This window comes from Triticum aestivum, chromosome 5A (genome assembly GCF_018294505.1).
Source record: "Triticum aestivum cultivar Chinese Spring chromosome 5A, IWGSC CS RefSeq v2.1, whole genome shotgun sequence".
NCBI classification, from domain to species: domain Eukaryota; kingdom Viridiplantae; phylum Streptophyta; class Magnoliopsida; order Poales; family Poaceae; genus Triticum; species Triticum aestivum.
In genome coordinates this window covers 175066133-175074053 of record NC_057806.1, presented here as the reverse complement: position 1 = coordinate 175074053, position 7921 = coordinate 175066133, and positions in this window count along the sequence as shown.

Below are 7921 nucleotides of genomic sequence, written 5' to 3'. Positions count from 1 at the left end.
GCCAGCCTATTTGGGGTTAGCCGCCCCGTGTATGCCACGCTAGCAGAGAACATCCGAGCCGCCCAGGCAGCGGCAAATGAGCTGGACAATTTTGAGGGCGAAGAGCGCCGCCTCATGATGGAGCGAGTCCAGCGGCTCCTCGACGCGGCTGCCGCGCAGAACGAGGCCGGCTGCCGCACGGAGGCACCGCAGCGGCCAAACGACGACCCACACCAAGATCAAAGCGCGACGTCTCGGACGCCGACTGGCGGTGCCCGAGGAAGGAAGGACAAGGAGCCGGCTGTCAGCCACAGTCGGACTCGGATTACCATAGAGCGCGACTGAGACGGCCGCCCGAGAGTAGTGGAACGACGGGACGACTGCCCGCCTCCCCCTCCCCGCAAGGAGAGGCGAGTCTCCCCGCCGCCTGTTGACCATCCGACTCTCGGTGACCGCCTTGGCCGCCGAGAGGGAGTTGGAGAGAATGACGCCCGCCACCGAATCGACCGACTTCACCAGTCCCTGGCGCTAGAAGAAGAAGACGAGCTGGGTCCGCCTTGTTTCGGGCCCCGCATTCGGGACGAGCCTTTTCCCAGAGGGTTCATGCTCCCAAGAGACACTCCCAAGTATACCGGCTCCGTGAAGCCGGAAGACTGGCTAGTCGACTACTCCACGGCTGTCAGCATAGCAAACGGCAACAAGCGTGTCGCCGTAAAGTACGTTCCGCTCATGCTCCAGGGCACGGCCTGGACATGGCTGAACAGCCTAAAGCCCCGCAGCTCGACTTCACTGAAGCATTCGTTCGCAACTTCACCAGCACGTACAAGCGTCCTCCCAAGCTGTGTCAGCTCTCCTTGTGCGTGCAAGGTCCTGACGAGTTGACTCACGACTACCTCACGCGTTGGGCCGAGCTCCGGAACTCCTGCGAGGGCGTGCAAGAAGTGCAGGCCATCGAGTACTTCACAGCCGGGTGCCGAGAAGGCACCCTCCTCAAGCACAAGCTCCGCCGCGACGAGCCAAAAACCCTCGACGAGCTGCTGATCATAGAGGACAAGTACGCTACGGCTGACTCCTCCATGAAGACCGAAATTCAAATTAGCATGACTGGCAAAGTAGCTCCTCAGGCTCCAAGAACTCCGGCAGCAGACGCCGGCCGGTGACAACAGCAGGGCGACCACAAGCGCAAGGCCCCGCAGCCGGCTTTTAGCAGCCGGCAGGTCGCGACCGTCGAAGCCCAGCAGCGAGAAGAGCAGCCTCCGCCCAAGCGACAGAAAGGCGGCAAGCCGAACTGGTTGCCGGCCTTCTCCTACGAGCAGACCTTGGATGGACCTTGCAAGTTCCACAGCGGCGCGAAGCCATCGAATCACACCACCCGGAAGTGCCACTGGCTCACTAGGATCGCCAAGGGAGACGGCCTCCTACCACCCCCGCCTGCTGGGCCGCCGCCTCCGCCTCCGCCCTAGCAGCCGGCAGTCAGGCCAGTCGGTGCAGTACAAGACGAGTACCCTAAAGAGCACGGAGCCTAAGTGGTGTTCACCAGTGTGGATGATGATCGACGCAACAGGCGGCTGCAGCGACAAGAGGTGAACGCAGACGCCAGAGTCCATCCACTGGTCAGAGAGGCCCATCAGCTGGAGCAGGGCTGACCACCCAGAAGTGATGCCGAGTCCGGGCTCCTATGCCTTGGTCCTGGGCGCCACCTTTGCCACGGACAAACGGGCAGCGCGTTTCTCGCGAGTTCTGATAGATGGGGGCAGAAGCATCAACATCCTTTACAAGGACACCATGGAGAAGTTAGGAATCAAGCAGCGACAGCTTTAGAACAGCCGGACTGTGTTCCACGGCATTGTTCCTGGGCTTTCCTGTTCACCAATCGGCAAGATCCTGATTGACATCCTCTTTGGGGACAAAGATCACCTCCGAAGAGAGTCTGTTTGGTTTGACGTGGTGGACCTTGAGAGCCCATACCATGAGCTACTTGGCCGGCCCGCCTTGGCCAAGTTCATGGAGGTCCCCCAGTACGTCTACCTCAAGATGAAGATGCCCAGTCCCAGGGGAATTCTGACTGTGGCCGACGACTACCGGAAGTCGTTCGCTTGCGCGGCTAAGAGCAGTCGGCTGGCCGAGTCCCTGGTGATTGCGACCGAGAAGCGACTCCTTGAGCGAGCTGTGGCGATGGCCGGCAAGCAGCAGGAGATATTGCCCGACCCGAAGGAGTCGGAAGCCGAAGGTTCGTTCAAGCCGGCCAAAGGGGCAAAGAAGATACCCTTGGATCCAGAGCACCCAGAGAGGTACGCCGTCGTAGGTGCAAACCTCGACAGCAAATAGGAAGGTGAGCTCATCGATTTCCTCCGTGAGAATCGGGACATCTTCGGATGGTCTCCCAAAGACATGCCAGGTGTGCCGACGGAATTCGCCGAGCACAAGCTACACGTCTGATCTGATGCAAAGCGGGTCAGGCAGCCCCTGCGCCGCTTATCAGAAGAGAAGAGAAGAGTTGTCGGAGAAGAGATAGCCCGACTCCTAGCAGCCAGCTTCATTATGGAAGTTTTCTTCCCGGAGTGGCTGGCAAATCCGGTCCTAGTGCTAAAGAAGAACAAGCAATGGCGAATGTGTATTGACTACACGAGCCTCAACAAGGCCTGCCCCAAGGACCCGTTTGCTCTGCCAAGGATTGATCAAGTGATAGACTCCACAGCCGGATGTGAGCTGTTGAGTTTCTTGGATGCGTACTCAGGATATCACCAGATCAAGCTGAACCCGGCTGACAGATTGAAGACCGCCTTCATCACGCCGTTTGGAGCATTCTGCTACCTCACCATGACGTTCGGCTTGAGGAATGCCGGCGCCACCTTTCAGCGTTGCATGCAGAAGTGCCTCCTCAAGCAGCTCGGCAGGAACGCCCATGTCTACGTGGATGATGTGGTGGTGAAGACGGAAAAGTGTGGAACACTGCTGGAAGACCTCAGGGAGACCTTTGAGAACCTGTGTCGGTTCCAGATCAAGTTCAACCCCGAGAAGTGCGTCTTCGGAGTACCAGCCGGCCAGCTGCTAAGTTTCCTGGTCTCTAAACGCGGCATAGAATGCAACCCAGTAAAAATCAAGGCCATCGAGAGAATGGAGGTACCCAGCCAACTGCTGGATGTGCAGAAGTTCACCGGCTGCTTGGCGTCCATCAGCCGATTCATCAGTCGGCTGGGCGAGAAAGCTCTCCCCTTATACCAACTCATGAAGAAGACCACTTTTTTCGAGTGGAACCATAAGGTGGACGAAGCTTTCCACCAGTTGAAGAAGATGCTGACTACTCCACCCGTCCTGGCGGCTCCGACTCCCAAGGAACCTATGCTCCTGTACATCGCCGCCACCAGCCGAGTAGTCAGCATAATCATTGTAGTAGAGCGCAAGGAGGAAGGCAAGGCGCTACCTGTCCAAAGGCCAGTATATTACCTGAGCGAGGTACTGTCGACCTCCAAGCAGAACTACCCCCACTACCAGAAGATGTGCTATGGCGTACACTTTGCCGCCAAGAAATTGAAGCCTTACTTCCAAGAGCATCCAATCACGGTGGTCTGCATGGCCCCGCTTGCAGCGATCATCGGTAGCCGAGATGCCTCTGGTCGAGTGGCCAAGTGGGCCATAGAGCTAGCTCCTTACACCATCTACTACCAGCCCCGCACCGCTATCAAGTCACAAGCACTGGCCAACTTCCTCGTCGACTAGGACGACTCCGGCAAGGAGACAGAGCGGCCATGGAATGCAAATCCTCTCCGGAGATTTTACAGTTGATGCAGTATGTACCACGCTACCTTTCTGTATTAAAGTACCAAGACTTCGGGCCCCCTGAGACGAGCTCGGGGACTGCCCTCTTTTGTCTATACGATAAAAATTATGCCTAGAAGTATGTTACTCTTCGTCATGCCGCTTGGCACCGGGCTCGACAAGTCGGCCCGGGGACTTGCCGCCTTGCACTATGAAATGCTTCCTGCAGTCGGACAAGTAGTGTGTAAACGCCTAAGCCGTCTCCTGCCAGAAGCCGCAGCTCGCAGAGCGACTGTACGGTGGGCAGCAATAAGGTAGAATGGGCATTCGCATGAAAAATGGCTAAGTACCCAAAGCATAAAACATAACTCAAGACGGCTTCCAAGCCTTTTTCGCAAAACTGACTCTCGGACAGTCGGATTGTCGTTTTTTATCCAACTTGCTCAAAGAATCTTGAAATCGGCTAAGTACTTGCTTTCCCAAAGTAGCCTAGCACTTGATCCAGCGATAGTCTGCAGAGCGGTTGTCCAATTGGCAAGGCAAGCAACTAGGGGAAAGCGGCAAAGGAAAATAGCCAAAAGAACAATGAGCAAGAAAAGATAGACATATATATATATAACATAGGCCCTTGGCTGAATTGTCAAGCAGAGGTTCAAAATACACCCTGCGGGTGGAATTGTGCGAATTAACAAGTTCTTCAAAAGACTACTGAAGCAGATAAAACAAAAGACATAGCGGCAGCTTAGGAGGCGACAGACGGAGTCGGGGGGTCGGGGGAGGTGCCAGGATCAGTCGTCGGGGCGGTCGGCTAGCTAGTCTCGGCTTGATCGCCTCCGGCAGCAGTCGGATCGGTCGCACGTGGCTCGTTGCTGGAGGCGCGGTCGGGCTGAGGCTGGCCGTCTGCTCCGTCTTCTGGTGCCTCCACCTCGCCCTCATCCTTCACCTCGTCCTCCTCCTCGACGCTGGAGCCGATCACCTCCACCTAGTCTTCACTGTAGTCTGGGTTCATCCCAAACCACTCTAGCGGGACCTCCTCGCCGTCTTCAGACCGCTCGGGGACGAAGATGCTCGTATCGGTGTACTCGGCGATCACCGCAGCATGCTTGACGAGGGCGTCTTCCGCAGCCGCCAGCTCCGGCTGGGCCTCCGACCGAAGCGTGGCCAACCGGTCTAGATCCAGACCGGGTACCACGCCTTGACGAAGTCCAAGGCCCAGCACGCTCCAGCCCGGGCCGAATAGCCCTTCCAGGCCTTGAGGCGACCAGCCGCGACCTCCAACCAATTGGCCGTCAGGCTGGGGGTGCGCGGAGCCTGCATATCCGGCCAAAGGGCGGAGATTGCCTGGGCGCCGACGCGCTGAAGTCGGCGCAGCATCCGGTGAGCCGGCCGAAGGCGAGCCTCGATACTCAAGGTGTGCTCATCAAGAGTTCGGGGGGCATCGGCGGCGATCTCTGCACCCTCCGCCCTCCGACTTGCACGATCGGCCTCGATGGCTTGGATAGCGGCCTGAGACTACCCAGGGAAGAAGTCTGCAAAAGACACGAAGAAACAAAAAAGCGAGTCAAAAACCAGGAGTCAGCACGACCTAGGTCGGCGGCTCAAAGAAAGAAAACAAAGAGACTCACCATCAACGATGTCTTCGATCTCGTGGAAGCCGGAGGATAGCAACGCCTCCTTGTTAGACCAGGAAGAGCGCTTGCTCGCGAACTCGGCCAGGAGGGCGGCCTCCGTCTCCTCCGCCTCCCTCTGCGACTTCGCGAGAAGCCCCTTCTACTCTGCCAATTGAGTGGTCAGCAGATCGCGCTCCGCGGCGAGCTTGTTGCACTCCTCCCCTTTGGCGAGCAGGGCAGAGTTGGCTTCGCTCATCTGCTGTTGAAGAGAAGTGTTGGCCCCTGAAGGAAAGAAAGAAAGACAGTAGTCGTCAATAAAGTAGGTCGCCGGGGAGATCCGGCCTGACTGCTCAGCAGTCGGCCCGAATCTCGGGGACTACAGCCCGTGGGTGCGCTAGCGCGCCCCCGCAGAGAAGAGAAAAAGGACAAGGACTTACTCCGGCTCTCCGCCAAGTCGGCGGTCTGCTTGCCCAAGTCTTCAACATTACGGTTGAAGGCGGTGACGCAAAGGTTGTGGTAGTCCTGCAACAAGCATTTCAGACAAAGTTAGTACCCAGAAGTTCAACAAATTGGAGTTCCGGGCCGCCTGCTCAGCAGCCGACCCGGAACTCGGGGACTACACCCAGTGGGTGCGCTGGCGCGCCCCCACAGAGAGGAACAAGAAAAATAAAGGCCCAAAGAAAATACATACCCGGACGGCCGCCCACGATGCCAGGAACGCCTTGGTGCAGCTCTGGAGGGCGTCGCCCTCAGCGCGGAGCTTCGCCTGGACGTCCAGGAGCGCCCGGTTCAGTGGCTCTGTGCCGCCTCCCCGCACCCACCCAACAGGTGCGGCGCTCGTCGCCTCGGTGTCTGGAGCCACCGAGCTGGCGGTGCCGGCTTCCAGGGGGCGGGGTGCCGAAGTCGCCTTCTCCAGACGACGGTGTGCTGGCGAGCCGACCTGGAGGAGTAGCCTCGCCACGGCCTCTTCTTCGGTCGGCGACACTGGAGGGTCCGCTGGCTGATCGCCTTGCACGCCTTCAGACGGCGGCGGAGGCGGCGGCGGAACGTTCACGCCCGGAGTAGAGGGCTCGCTGCCTTCCCTCTCCTCGACGAGGTTCTCCCTGCCGGCTCCTCCAGTCTGCCCCGTGAACTCTGACAGCAGCGGCGCAGAGTTCAGCGGGGTAACAAGCAAGGCCTCCTGGCGGTGTGCAGCTTCCTCAGCCTGCTGCTTCGCCGCGACAGCGGCTTCGGCCTCCGCTAGTTTTTTCTTGGCAGAGGCCTCCGCCCTGTCGGCCTCCGCCTTCTCCAGGCAGAGGGCCTCTTCTTCATTGCGCTTCTCCTGCGCATTCCGCTCCATCGCCTCCCGAAGGTCGGCAGCGGGGTCTATCCGCCGAGTGGTGGCGGGCGTCTCCGCTGAACCCATGATAGAGGCGGCGGAGACATGCTCAAGAGAGAGGGGAGCCCTGAAGAAAGAAGGGCGAGCAGAGACTCAGACAAAACACGAAGAAAGAATAAACTTTGTAGTCAGAATACTTACCCAGAGACCAACAGCAGCTTCTTCACTTCCTTACGGAAGCGGATGGCCTTCGCGGCTGCCTCGTCTCGCCGGGTCGCCGCAGCCGAGCCCTTGGGCTTCTTCGGCCGGCTGCCAAACAAAGTCGGCGCAGCCCGGCGCTTCTTCCCGCCGCCTGGAGCGCCCGACGCGGCAGAAGAGCCCGTGCCCGGCTGGCTGGCTCCCGGCCAATGGTGAGGGGCGACTCCTCCCTCGGCGTCGTCTTCAGTCCAGTCGGCAAAGGTAGCCGAGGGCCTGAAGTCGCCTGTCGTCCCTCCTCCTCCCTCGGTGTCGTCTTCCAGAGCCGCCGCCCCCAGATCGGGGCCGTCGACGTCGCTCTCCGCCCGATCGGCGACAAACTGACGGTCCGGCCCCGAGGTGCCGGCTGGTGGGTGAAGAAGGGGATTCTAACCGAAAAGCAGACTGATTAGAACAAGACTCGGCAAGAAGAAGACAATCTAAAGAAAAGAAAGGCGACTCACCACGGGCGGGGGGTTGGCGCGGGAGTATGGCTCCTTGCTGAATCGCCAGTCCTCCGGGAGCCTGCTGTCCGAGAGGTAGTTCACCATCAGGGCCACCTCTTCGTGAGGCATGTCCTTGGTGCACATCCGACTCGGGTCACGGCCCCCGCTCATCTGGCATATCAGGTGAGGGCGGCCTTGGAGTGGGAGAACTCGGCGCGACACGAAGGCGGCCAGCAGGTCCGGGCCAGTCAGACCCTCCGACTGCGTTAGCACTCGGAGTCGCGTGATGGCGCCGGCTCCCGCAGGCGTCAGCGACCTGGCTCGATACGACCAGTTGGGCAGTCTGCCAGCCGGCGGGCCGGCTTCAAAAGCCGGCAGATTAACCCAGTCGCCCCTCGTGGCGACGTTCCTAACGTAGAAGTAGGACCGCTGCCACATCTTCACCGACTTCAGCAGCGAGATGGAGGGGAAGTGGTTGTCGGCTCCTGTCCTTCGCACGGCGATGAAGGCGCCGCACTGAGCCGGCACGCCTGCGGCCTGGGTGCCGAGCTTGGAGAAGAAGAACTCCTCCCAAA